Source organism: Oryx dammah, unplaced genomic scaffold (assembly GCF_014754425.2).
Source record: "Oryx dammah isolate SB20612 unplaced genomic scaffold, SCBI_Odam_1.1 HiC_scaffold_5, whole genome shotgun sequence".
In the NCBI taxonomy this organism is placed as follows: Eukaryota; Metazoa; Chordata; class Mammalia; order Artiodactyla; family Bovidae; genus Oryx; species Oryx dammah.
The window spans coordinates 62,648,482-62,661,841 of NW_024070189.1; the positions used below are offsets into that span (position 1 = coordinate 62,648,482).

At 42.6% G+C, this 13,360-nt stretch overlaps 1 pseudogene; it reads right to left on the bottom strand.

Moving 5' to 3' along the window:
• Window positions 1-251: 251 nt before the first annotated feature.
• Window positions 252-4,285, bottom strand: LOC120864490 (annotated as a pseudogene).
• Window positions 4,286-13,360: the final 9,075 nt, after the last annotated feature.

Consider the following 13,360-nt stretch of genomic DNA (forward strand, 5'->3'; position numbering starts at 1 on the left):
CAAAGTGTAAACCTCCAATAGTCATCGGAACCAGATTTTATGGACAAGTTCTTGTGACAATTTAATTCATTCAGCAATTTTTTAAAAAAGAAATGGTTTGTTTTCCATCAACCTTGTTTGCATTTTCTGTTTGAGAATCTATGGAAGAAAAGCTTAAGATGTCCCTACCGACTGGCTGCAGTGTGGTCCTGGGAGGTGGGCTGGCTCCTCCTCAGCAGGGAATTGCGAAATACAGCAGAGGATGCCTGAAGTTACAGCAGAGCTTGCTGCTTCTGGTTCAGGGGCCATAAATTCAGGAGCTGAAACAGTCGGAGTTTCTCCTGAAGTTTCTCCTTGGTCACAGCTTTTGCAACTGTAGCTTACTCCTCCTGTGCCATCTCTTCAAGGTCTCCGTAGAAGTAGAGCAGGTGTGACCTCGTCAGCGGGTGCTGACGAGAGATGAGGCCACGCAGGCGCAGACCTTCCTAAGCCGGCATCCAATACAGCAGAGCCATGGAGTGAATGCCCTTGCCCATGTGCTGCATGGCAACATCCACAGGGCACAGAGTCTGATTTATCCACAGCAATGTTGGGCAGGTTAAATCAGACGGCCCTGGGATCAGTAACCACCAGAATCTGCAATTTGCAGAAGGCTGTCTGGATCTGGTTAGTGAAGATTCCAGGAGAGAAGCAGCCAGCAATAGGAGTGGTTCCCCGTGGCTGCAACAAACTTCAGCACAGCCTGCTGGCCAGTCATCCTGGGGGATATGACATGACCTCAGCAGGACTTTCAAAGGCAGCAATGTCACGAGCTGCCAGCAGAAGCTTCTCCCAGGTTCTCCTCAAATTGGAAGTCAAGGTTGGTGCCACCTAAGTGGGTTCCTCCTGCAAGAAATTTGAAGACATTCTCCTTCGTCATTTGTAGGACATGAAGGGCTCTGGATACTGTGAAAGTTTCCGATTAAGTTAGGACAGCCACCTAGAAAAATGCTGTGGACCCCTCTCTGAGTAGTATGGAAAGGAGAGCAAATAGTCTAATTGCTGGGTCCTACGCAGTGTTGTTGGGCTTCCCAGGTAGAGTTAGTGCTAAAGAACCTGCCCGTCAATGCAGGAAATGCAGGGAAATCAGGTTTGATTCCTGGGTCAGGAAGATCCCCTGGAGAAGGACATAGCAACCCACTCCAGTATTCTTGCCCGGAGAATTTCATGGACAGAGGAGCCTGGTGGGCTACAGTCCATAGGGTCTCAAAGAGTCGGACAGCGCTGAAGCGAATTAGCATGCATGCAGGCAGGCACTGTTGTCACTAGGTTTTTGGAAATGAACAAGAAAAATCCCCTGCTTTCCATGAGGCATGATGGAACACTCAAAATTCTCATACTAGTTAAATTCTTTGAAAATATAGAGAAAGATGGAAAGCTTCCCAATGCACTTTATGAGGATAGTATGTGTGTGTTAGTTGCTTGGTCGTGACCGACTCTTTGTGACCCACATGGATTGTAGCCCACCAGGCTCCTCTGGCCATGGAATTTCCCAGGCAAGAATACTGGAGTGGGTTGCCATTTCCTTCTCCCGGGGATATTTTCAACCCAGAGATTGAACATGCATTTCTTGGATCTCCTGCATTGGCAGGTGGATTCTTTACCACTGCGCCCCCTGGGAAGCTGAGGATAACATAACCCTGACCAAAACCTGAAAAAGAAAGCACAAAAAAAGGAAACATTAAGAATTTGCTGATGGACGTGGTAATGTATTAACACAACCATCTTCCCCTATGAAAAGAGAATTTGGCCTTTCCATTAACTTTGTAGTTCTATTTCCCTGAACACTAGATGAAGGTAAAATATCAACTGGGTGTATGGATGGGGAGGACTACCAACGAACTATAAATTCCTCCTGGGGACATCAGAGCCTTGGGGTCCCCTGAATGCAGGGGGCTTGGAAACTCCCCCAGGGATCTCTTCCAAGAGATATTGGCTTCTATGGGGTACAAAGCCTTTAAGCCACTCTTATCCTATCCCCTCCTCTTGGGAATCTTGCTTCTTCACATCTGAAATATCTCATATGGAAGGCTAAAGGAACAACTCCTGGATGACAGCTCCCACTGAGAACAGTGACTAACGCTGCCCTCCTGCAAATTATGTCCACCTTCTACCCTTCAGAGAAGTTAGGTACTAAGTGTGAGCTAGGATAGGCTTGTGAGTCTGAATGTTTAGTTGAGCCTACATTTAGCTGGATGTTTGAGCCTAGGAAAACCTCCCAGTGTGCATTACAAATTAAAAATTCAAGAAAAGGAATAGCAAATTGGCCAGCAATGTATTAAAAGGGTAATGTAGTATGAACAAATAGAATTCACTCAAGGACTGTAAGAATGATTCAACATTTGGTAATCTACTAAAATAATTTATCACATGAATAAAAGATAAGAAATAAAATTCGTGATCCGGACAGGAACTTAAAAAACACACTGGATAAAACTGAGTGATCATTTCTTTTTTTTCTTTTTCTATGATTTCATTTTTAAAAATTTATTTATTTTTAATTTAAAAAATAATTGCTTTACAATATTGTGTTGGTTTCTGCCAGATATCAACATGCATCAGCCACAGGTATACATATATCCCTTCCTTCGTGAACCTCCCTCCCACCTTCCACCTTATCCCGCCCCTCTAGGTTGTCACAGAGCCCTGGTCTGAGTTCCCTGAGTCACACAGCAAATCCCGCTGGCTCTCTATTTTACATATGGTAGTGTATATGCTTCCATGCTCCTCTCTCCATTCGTCCCACCCTCTCCTTTCCACCCCATGTCCACAAGTTTTTTCTCTATGTTTGTATCTCCATTGCTACCCTACAAATAGGTTCATCAGTACCATCTTTCTAGATTCCATATTTATGTGTTAAAATGTGATATTTGCTTTTCTCTTTCTGACTTACCTTACCCTGTAAAATAGGCTTTAGGTTCATCCATCTCATTAGCACTGACTCAAATGCATTCCTGAGTGATCATTTCTAATAAAACTTATAAACTAGAAATTCAAATTCTTTATGAAGAAATCAATAGCTAACATGATATTTAAATAAAAAACACTGAAAGCATTACCAGTAAAGTGAATGCCCACAAGGCTTGCTATGATCACAATGGCATTTCCTTAATCCTAGCTATAAAATAACAACAAAAAGAAATCAGATATAGTATTCTAAAGAAATTGATTAGAGCAGCAGGGGTCAGCAAATGAGCTCATTACTTGTTTATTTTTAAATAAACTTTTATTAGGACAAAGCCACAACTGTTAATATAAATAAGTTGACCTGAGATAGAGACCAGATGGCTTACAAAGTTTGAAATATTTACTAATTGGATATTTAAGAAAAATTTGCTATCCCTGGACAGAAGGATTATTATTTTCAAATGAAAACATATATTAAGGAAAAAAAAAAAAAAACAAGAGAATGCATTGGAAATCATTCAAACTAACAAGAGGATTTGGTAGTTGGGTGCAAGATAAAGATACAAATGTTGATTGTTTTTCTCTTGTGTTGGATTGCATCATTTGGCCTAGGTCCTCCCTACTCCCCATAACCACCCTCTTTGCCAGTAACTGCAACATGTCCTCTCACTATGGACAAGGTGTCCTGCTTTGCTCATTGATCAGCCATATGACTTGCTTTGGGACTGGCATGTAGGCAGAAGTGATGCAAACAGAGGCTTAGAAGAAAGTAAGCATTGGGCTTATTCCTATACATCTTCCACTACTATGAGAAGACCATTCCCATGGGGCTATCCCAATAGTCTCAGGTATGTGGAAGCTGGGCCCAACCTAGACTAACCTACTACTGCAAACCTGCAGATGTATAAGTGAGCCCAGAGATCAGCAGAGCTGTTCAGGCAAGCTCACAGGAGCCCCATAAATGCAGGAGAAATTAATGATTATTTTTGCATGCCACTAAGGTGATATGCTGGGAGGGATTGGGGGAAGGAGGAGAAGAGGACGACAGAGGATGAGATGCCTGGATGGCATCACTGACTCGATGGACGTGAGCCTGAGTGAACTCCGGGAGTTGGTGATGGACAGGGAGGCCTGACATGCTGCGATTCATGGGGTTGCAAAGAGTCGGACACGACTCAGCAACTGAACTGAACTGAACTGAAGGTGGCATGGCCTTTTGTTACATATAAAAAGCTGATTATTATACATATATATTAACAATAACCAGTTAGAAAACATAACCCTGTACCCAACAGCTATTAAAATAGTAAACACTTCAGCTCTTTCTTTACCCTTTTATACCCAGCTACCTACTCAACATGGTCCCTGGATGCTTAATAGGCATCTCAAATTAAACACATCCAAAACAAAATTCATCCTACCTCAACTCCTCCACTCTATACCTCTTTTTTCTGCAGTCTTCCCTATGTCAGTCCTTAATGACTCTTCTCCTTCTCTCTCATCATTTAGCCAGTGATCAGCACAATCTATCGCTTCTATTTAAAAAATACACCCATATTCTGATATATCTACCACTATTAATATCACTTTGATCAATAGCAGCCTTGCAGGCCTAACTCTAAAGGGCAATCAAGTCTTCCACTCTTGGTCCCAGCTATTCTCTAGGCAGCAGTTATTCTTCACGGTCTAAAATATAGGTCAAATCATGTTATTCCTCTGCTCACAGCCCTCCAATAGTGCCAACTTTATTTCTAGTAAACTCTTAAGTCCTCCTTGCTGCCAATCAAGCTCTTTGTGATTTGCCTTCTGGCCCTCTCTCTGACCCCATTTCCATTTTTTTCTTCAATCGTTCTGCTATAGAAACACTAGCTTCCATCCTGTTCCTCCTGCATGGTAGACACACGCTATCCTCAGGACCTTCGAACTTTCTATTCTCTCTGCCTGAAAATGTTTTCCAAGATATCTCCCTGACTCACTCACCTACTTTCTTTGGGCCTCTACTCTAATCACTGTATCAGATATTTGATGAAATCATTCTCCACCTTAGAGAACATAGCTCCCTAACAGACATAGAGAATGGACTTGTGGGCATGGGGCAGGAAGGAGAGGATGGGGCGAATTGAGAGCGCAGCACTGGCGTATGTATGTATACTACCATGTGTAAAACTCATAGCCAGCTGCAGAGCACAGAGGGCTCAGCTAGGTGCCCCGTGACGACCGAGAGGGCTGGGGTGGGAGGCAGCGGTAGCGAGGCTCAAGAGGGAGGCGATGTATGCATACATACTGATTCGTGCTTTTGTATAGCAGAAACAAACACAACATAGTAAATCGATTATATTCCAATTTTAAATAAAAAAATATAGCTCCCATTCCCTACCTCTCATTGTTTCCTCACCTGCTTTTGATGTTCAAGGCAGTCAAGACCACCTGACTATTACCAAGCTATTCATTTGTTTGTTGTCTTTCTCTGCTTTCTAGAATGTAGGCTTCCCAAAATCATGCACTTTGTTTTGCTCACTGCTTTATCCCTAAGGCCTACCAGAATGTCCAGGATATAATAGGTTTTCAATAAATGATCTTTACCACTAAGCCACGTGAGAAGCTTGTAAACCTAGGAATAAACTTCACAAAACTCTGCAAGAAAAACCTGTATGAAAAAAGAACTTTAAAATTGAATTGAGGGAAATAAAAAAGGTTTGACTATATAGAGAGACATATCATCATCCTGGGTGGAGAAATTCAATAGTTTAAAGACAGCAATTTTTCCCAAATTCAATTTATATTGAACACAATCTCAATTAAAATTCTAATATGATTTTTTGGAGGAAACTTATCAAAAGGATTCTAAAACCTTCTAGAGCTATGAATGTCTGAATAAAGTCTTTGACTGTGTGGATCACAAGAAACTATAGAAAACTCTTAAAGAGATGGGAATACCAGACTAACTTACCTGCCTCCTGAGAACCCTGTACACAGGTCAAGAAGCAAAAGTTAGAACAGGACATGGAACAACGGGCTGGTTCAAAATTGGGAAAAGAGTACATCAAGTCTGCATATTGTCACCCTGCTTTTAACTTATAATAAGAGTCTATCATGCAAAATGCCAGGCTGGGTAAATCACAAGCTGGAATCAGGACTGCCGGGAGAAATATCAAAAACTTCAGATATGCAGATGACACCACCCTTATGGCAGAAAGTGAAGAGGAACTAAAGAGCCTCTTGATGAGGATGAAAGAAGAGAGTGAAAAAGCTGGCTTAAAACTCAGCATTCAAAAAGCTGAGATCATGGCATCTTGTCCCATCACTTCATGGCAAATCAACGGGGAAAAAAATGCAAACAGTGACAGACTTTATTTTCTTGGGTTCTAAAAGTACTTAGGATGGTGACTTCAGCCGTGAAATTAAAAGACTCTTGCTCCTTGGAAGAAAAGCTATGACAAACCTAGACAGTGTATTAAAAAGCAGAGATCACTTTTCTCTTAAAGGTCCATATAGTCAAAGCTGTGGTTTTTCCAGTAGTCATGTATGGATGTGAGAGTTGGACCATAAAGAAGACTGAGCACCAAAGAACTGATGCTCTCAAGTTGTGGTGTTGGAGAAGACACTTGAGAGTACTGTGGATAGCAAGGAGATCAAACCAGTCAATCCTAAAGGAAATTAGCTCTGAATATTCATTGGAAGGACTGATGCTGAAGCTCCAATACTTTGGCCACCTGATGTGAATAGCTGACTCACTGGAAAAGACCCTGATGCTGGCAATGATTGAGGGCAGGAGAAGGAGGAGATGAGACAGTGGATGAGATGGCTGGATGGCATCATCAGCTCAATGGACATGAGTCTGAGCAAACTCTGGAAGATAGTGAAGGGTGGGGAAGACTGGGGTGCTGAAATTCATGGGGTCGCAAAGAGTTGGACATGACTAAGCAACTGAACAACAACAAAGGCACTTTTGAAAATGACAAGTAATAAGAAGCAGGCAGATACACTCAACCATATATTTAGATATATAGAAGAGCCACAGAAACTAAAGATCATGGTACAATAACACCAGTATAAGTAGACCATTCACTAGGGCAAATCAGAGAGTGCAGAAATACAGCTAAGCAGATAAACGCAGTTCAAGTTGACAGCTGTGTGACTAAGGTGACCCTCAGCCTCTCTGAACTTCACATTCTACATCTATAAAATGGGGCTAATAAGGATTGTTGAGAGGCCTGTCAGATAACATACATGAAGTGCTTAGCATGCCACCTTGTACACAGTAAGCAAATTCAACAAATTCTAGTGCCTTCCGCAGTAGGATGCAGAACAGGAGCTCTTATCCTTTCTTAATTAGATGGACACTAATAAACTGGCCAGAGCAAAGGGGTCCCACAGTCTCTAATTAACGTAGGGGCAGGTTTCAGGTAATGATGGGCTAGGTGGATGGGAGGATGTAAAAACTTCATTGATAAAGATAGCTTGGGAGATTTCCCTGATGGTTCAGTGGCTAAGACCACGCCCCTAATGCAGGGGGCCTGAATTCAACCCCTGCATGCCACAACTAAGAGACCCCATATACTGCAACCAAAGATCCTGTGTGCCGCAACTAAGACCTGGTGCAGCCAAATAAATAAATAAATAAAAACAGAAGGTAGCCTGCACTGTTATTCACCATCAGTGAGGCGGAGGAGAAGCAGGGAGGGGAAGGAGGAGAGGATGCTGGTCTTGGAGCCCTGGAAACCACATGGGAGCCAGCCTGGGAGCAGTAGCTTCTATGCCCAGGGGACCCAGAATTTCCTTGGGAGGGATGGGTGGGAGGAAAGGGGTGCTGGGCACCCAGCCTGAAATCACTTCCTTGGGGGAGGAGCCTCTAGAGGGATGACAGCACGTCCAGTGGGATTTGCCCCATCACACTCGACTGGGAAATACCATCGTAGAAATAAATGTTTGATTAAGAAATTAGTGCTTGCGGAGTCTCATACCTAGTTATCTCTTGGTTGTTTACAGAAAAAGGTAGAATGGGTTTTACTTAGAAACTGAGTGCCTTTTGGGAGGGGTATATCAGTTTGCACTGTGGCTTCCTAGAACAAATAATCATTTTGTTTTATTCCCAGAGAAATAATCCATGACACATGGGTTTTTAATCACAGAATAAAAATGTCAAACTTTATCTTTAGAACGAAATAAATGTTTGAGTATTGTCTTTTGTCATTTATTGTAAAATATGTTATCTATGCTACATCTTGGTAAGCATCTTACTCTCCAACCTTCTTGATAAAATAAGTGAGTAATGAATTTCTGAGCTTGGTGCATTTCCTCTGTAAGAGATCATTTGCATATTTACATTTTCATACTGAAAGAAATCCTAGAAGCTAAACTACAAAAGTTGTAGACTTTGCGTAGATAAACATCTGCTGTTTAATGGTGTTTTGAATCGCAAAGCTACCACTTAAATATTATTAATTCTTTTCTTCTTTATAACTGAGTGGGTGGGGATATGGGAAAGAATTTTAAAGAACAGTCACCTCTCTCTCTCTGTTTCATCCTCTACAGAGCTGAAGTTTCCACACCTGACATACCTTCCTTGTGTAGTTCAATGAGAACTGAAAGGGAGAAGATTTAAAAGTACTTCAAATTTCTCAAGAGACTACCTAACAGGAGGGTTTGTTTTGTTCATTGATGAAATCACTCTTCAAAGCCTTTCCTGGCTCAGGTTTTTAAAATGTTATATTCACTCTTTCTTGTTACTGGTCCATGGAGAATATGCATTGGTCATTTCGTAAATAATATAAATATTAAGTTTTAACAAGAGGGAATATATTCATCATTCATTCATTTAACCAGTAATTCCTGAGCACTTAACATAGACTGCACCCTGGAGATGCAAAGATGAACAAAACTCAGTCATCATATCACTCTCATGGAACTTACAGTCCACCAGGAGGAATAAACCCTAAGACAGAATCGTACAGATTGCAAGGGTTACTGTAGTCAGGGAAGGCTTCTGGGAGGAGGTGGCTTTTGAGTGAAACCTGAAGAATGAGAATGGGCCATACATGGAAGAGTTGAAGAAGAATATTCTGGGCAGAGGTATGCAAGAGCAACGGCCTGGAGACTGGATACGGAAAGAAGCCAGCATGACTGGAGGGTGGTAGGTGGGAGTAGCAGAGCATGAGTAGAGTCTGTAGCAGATCAGACCAAACCTCCAAATGTAAACACGGCTTGTTCCTAAAGAAGCATTCCAGATGGAACACTCCTGTCCTTCCATGAGGTAGGCCTAGGTGACCTACCCAGACTCCTATGCAGGTAAGCGTGGGCGGTGCTGATGCTTGGAAAGACTAGATGACCTCCCCAAGAAGCACCAGTGTCCACGGACCCCCTTTCCCTGGCACCAGCTCTTAGAGGGCAGGGGCAGGATGGGTGACCCAAGGCTCACTCGCTGGTCAGGCCAGGATTAGGCCCAGGGGGAGAAAAGAAGGTAAGTTCACCCACTTCTTCTGCTTCATTATGTAAAGCTCTTTCCAGTAAACCAGGCCCTACCTGAGACTCCTTGGTGGGTCACGGCACCAAGAGAAGACGCTTTGCTCGTGGGACCACCAAGCTCACGCCATAGACAGCCACAGGAAGTCCTACGCTTGGGCCTTCTGTGTTTCAGAGAATCTGGCCGCCAAAGATTCCAAGGCCCCCAGTCCCTTTCCATCTGTATGGAGGGCTGACCTGAATAAGCAGAAGTACAATGGGAGAAGAGACACAGGGCCACCAGCTTCTAGCTGTGCCCTTCTCAGGAGCGGGAGACAGCCGGCCGTATCTTCTAAAAATAAGGAATGCCGTATGTCAACTAGGCCAGGGGTAGGCAACTTTTTTCTGTAAAGGGTCAGAGGCTCAATATTTTAGACATCACAGGCTACATACATTCTCTGTCATGAATTCTTCTTTTCTTTTATCTATTAATTATAATTTTTACTGGGGTATAGTTGCTTTACAACTTTGTGTTAGTTTCTGCTGTACCATGAAGCGACTCAGCTATATGTATATATATTAATATATCCCTTCCCTTTGGTCCTCCCTCCTAGCCTCCCATCCTGCAACCACCACCCCACCCCTCTAGGTCATGACAGAGCACTGAGTTGAGTTCCCTGCTCTACACAGCAGCTTCCCACAGCTATCTACTCTATACATGGCAGTGGACATACCTCATTCCCAATCTTCCAATTTATTCCCTGCCCAACCTGTGGCCACACATTCCCTACATCTGCATCTCTATTCCTGCCCTGCCAATAGTTTCATCTGTACATTTTAACAAACCTTTGAAAGGATCAAAAACTATTCTTAGCTTGCAGAGCTTACACTGAATCTGACCAAAAAAGTTATAGCTTGTTGAGTCTTAACCTAGACTACATTGTCCTGTCAAATTCAACCTAAGGCTATTTAATCTACATTACCTGCTGTATAAATATTTCTCTTAATTTTTATAAGAATCCTCTGAGATAGGCTTTATATATGACAACCCCATCCCCAGTTCATCCTGTTTTATGGTCAAGAGATGGAAGCTTGGAGAGGTCAAGACACCTACCCAAGGCCATGTGTTTAACAAATGGTAGAAGTAAGATCTGAATCCAGGCAGTCTGTTCTCAGGGTTCCTGGTCTTAATCGTGACACTATACAATCCCCTCAGTAACTGACTTTGGACGAGTCCATGTTTCTTTGTAGGTACACCCCCATCTGTGCAGTAAGTGGAGACTTCCTCAGTGTGAGAGGTATACCTGTTGTTATGGCAAGTGGTTCCCATGGTCCATACACACAGCATTAAATAATGTTGATTCAAACAGTGAGATGACTGGCCTTTCAAGTCTCTTAAACCTTCCAATGATGTCAGGGAAAAAGGTTCAATCTGACCCTCACATGTCTTTAACATCTCTCCAGCATGTGTTAGTTTCCATTTATATTAAGAGCTTCCCATTTTTACTGAGTTTCAAGGTTCAGGGTCTTCAGTAGGCACTGAAACCTAGCTAGAATTTAGGACCACTCTTCTGTTCTTATCATTACTTTCTCTTGTTGCTTCACAGTTTCATTTTTATTGTTTTTATGAATATTTTATGAATATTTTCTGTTTATGTAAAGTGTTGCTATTGTTGCAATTTTCTTATTCTTTCCTTCATGGTTATAAGATTGCTGCTGAAGCTCCTGCCATCACATCCATGCCCAAACTGGTAAGGGCAGGTTTCAGCTACTCTTTTCTCCTTCTACCAAGAAAGCAAAAGAATTATACAGACATCACATTGAACAGAACATGTCACATGGTGGCCTGCAGCAGCAAGAGAGCCTTAAAAAGTGAATGTTTGGCTGGGCACTTGCCACCCTGAACTAATCAGGGTCCTACCTTCAGGGAAAGGGAATAGACACCAGACTCGGTAATAAGTGTTTACCACAGGCTAGGGGGCCTTTGAACCTTCTTTTTCATGCCTGCAGAGCATAGGCTTGGAAGTCAGAGGGGTGGGAGGATTTGAGGAATTAAGCAGAAAGCCAATTTCTTTTTGTCTTGTTTGCCACCAAGATACTCCTTTTCTCTAGTGCAGCCACAGACCAATGATCCATCGTCACCCCTAAGAAACAACAGGCAATGAGAAAAGCAAAAACGTCACAGACTCTTACAGAAGGAGGAGGAGTGGTGAGAAATCTTATGGACTTGCTCCTGTGGCCACTGTGGCACGAAGTGCCCAGCAGAGCGCCTTTTCAGTCTCTGTTGCGTAGAAGATGCACTTCAGTCCTGTCCGACTCTGTGCGACACCATAGATGGCAGCCCACCAGGCTCCCCCGTCCCTGGGGTTCTCCAGGCAAGAACACCGGAGTGGGTCGCCATTGCCTTCTCCAATGCATGAAAGTGAAAAGGGAAAGTGAAGTCACTCCGTCGTGCCCGACTCTTCGCGACCCCATGGACTGCAGCCCACCAGGCTCCTCCATCCATAGGATTTTCCAGGCAAGAGTACTGGAGTGGGGTGCTGTTGCCTTCTCCTTCTTAACTGCACAAACCTCCAAATATGTACCCTAGAAACTAGATCTAAAAATTTATAAAATCTCAGTTTATGTTCACCTTCCTTACTATTTCGAAAACTTTTCATATTAGTGATTTGACCCAGAAACATTTAGTAATGGCCCATTGTTCCCCAGGCACTTTCCCAAGAGCTGAGGATACAGGGGTGAGCTATATCCCCAAGCGGCACATATCCTGATGGAAAAGGCAGACAAATACACACATATGCACACACACACACAGGGAAGCAGGAGAGTCAAAATATGAAGGTCTGGACCTGGAAGTCAGACTTCTGGATTTGAAGACAAAATTTGTTGCTTTCTGGCTGTGTGCTTTTGGGCAAATTTGGTTTTGGGCAAATTGCCTCCTGTGACTAGTTTCCCCATCTATAAAATAAAATAATGAGGATAATTATACTACGTACTTCTTAAGGACACAGTAAGACTGCTTTTTGGCTCATAGCGCTAAGAACAGCTTCGCCAAAAAATCAAGAAGGTAAGCTGCAGTCAGTGTTTTAAAAGATTTAAAAAGGAGACGACACGTTAGTATGAACCTCATTTGATGGCTGTATGCATTACGTGGCTTAATTTCCATAAAGTGCTTAGAATTGTGGCTAGTATGTACTAAGTACTCAATAAATGTTAACTATTGTCTTATTTTGAGCACAGAGTATTTAACTGGATGTTGCACAGTGCCATGGAAGTTCCTTAAAGATGCCAAGGAATCCTCCAGGCCAGTTTTAACAGGCATTGTTGCCGCATTCCTGTGCCTTAGTTGAAGACTTCTTCCTTCAGTCACTTGTTCAAAGATGCATTTCATCTGTGTGAGGTAGAGAATCTGGCCCCAGGCATGGAAGACAAGGTTAAGATTGGGGAGTAGAATATAGTTAGACTGAAGTAGTAATGATGCAATGATGTGACTGAGCTTGCAAAACCCTGATGACAGGACAACTCTCCTGCGCTATTTCTCATCTTCCCCGCACCCCCTCTTCATTAGAATACCAATGACTGGCTATTATATCAGCATTTCCAATAAAGTAAGAAGGGGGAAATACAGACGGGCTTCATGGAAAGTATTTTCACTCTCACAACCAGAACCTTAAAAAAATTATCATTTTAAGATCTTTAGCTTTTCCTACAGCATCGTGGCACCTAACTTTTTGAAAAGCATCATTTCTGAGGAGTGATACTTTCTGGGACAACGTAACATAGCCTTCGCCAAGTGACTCAGTTTGAGATATATGTATACATACACAATTTTTTTTCAATGTCAGGTGGCCCAAACTTACAGAGAAAAAGTGGGCATTGGTATCAGTTTGATGTCAGGGTTTTCCCATGTTTGTGGCTTTAAATACAACGTGATCTGAAGGCATCTGAAGGCACTTGAAATCATTTGAAGACTAAGCTCCAGCTCTGTGTCAAG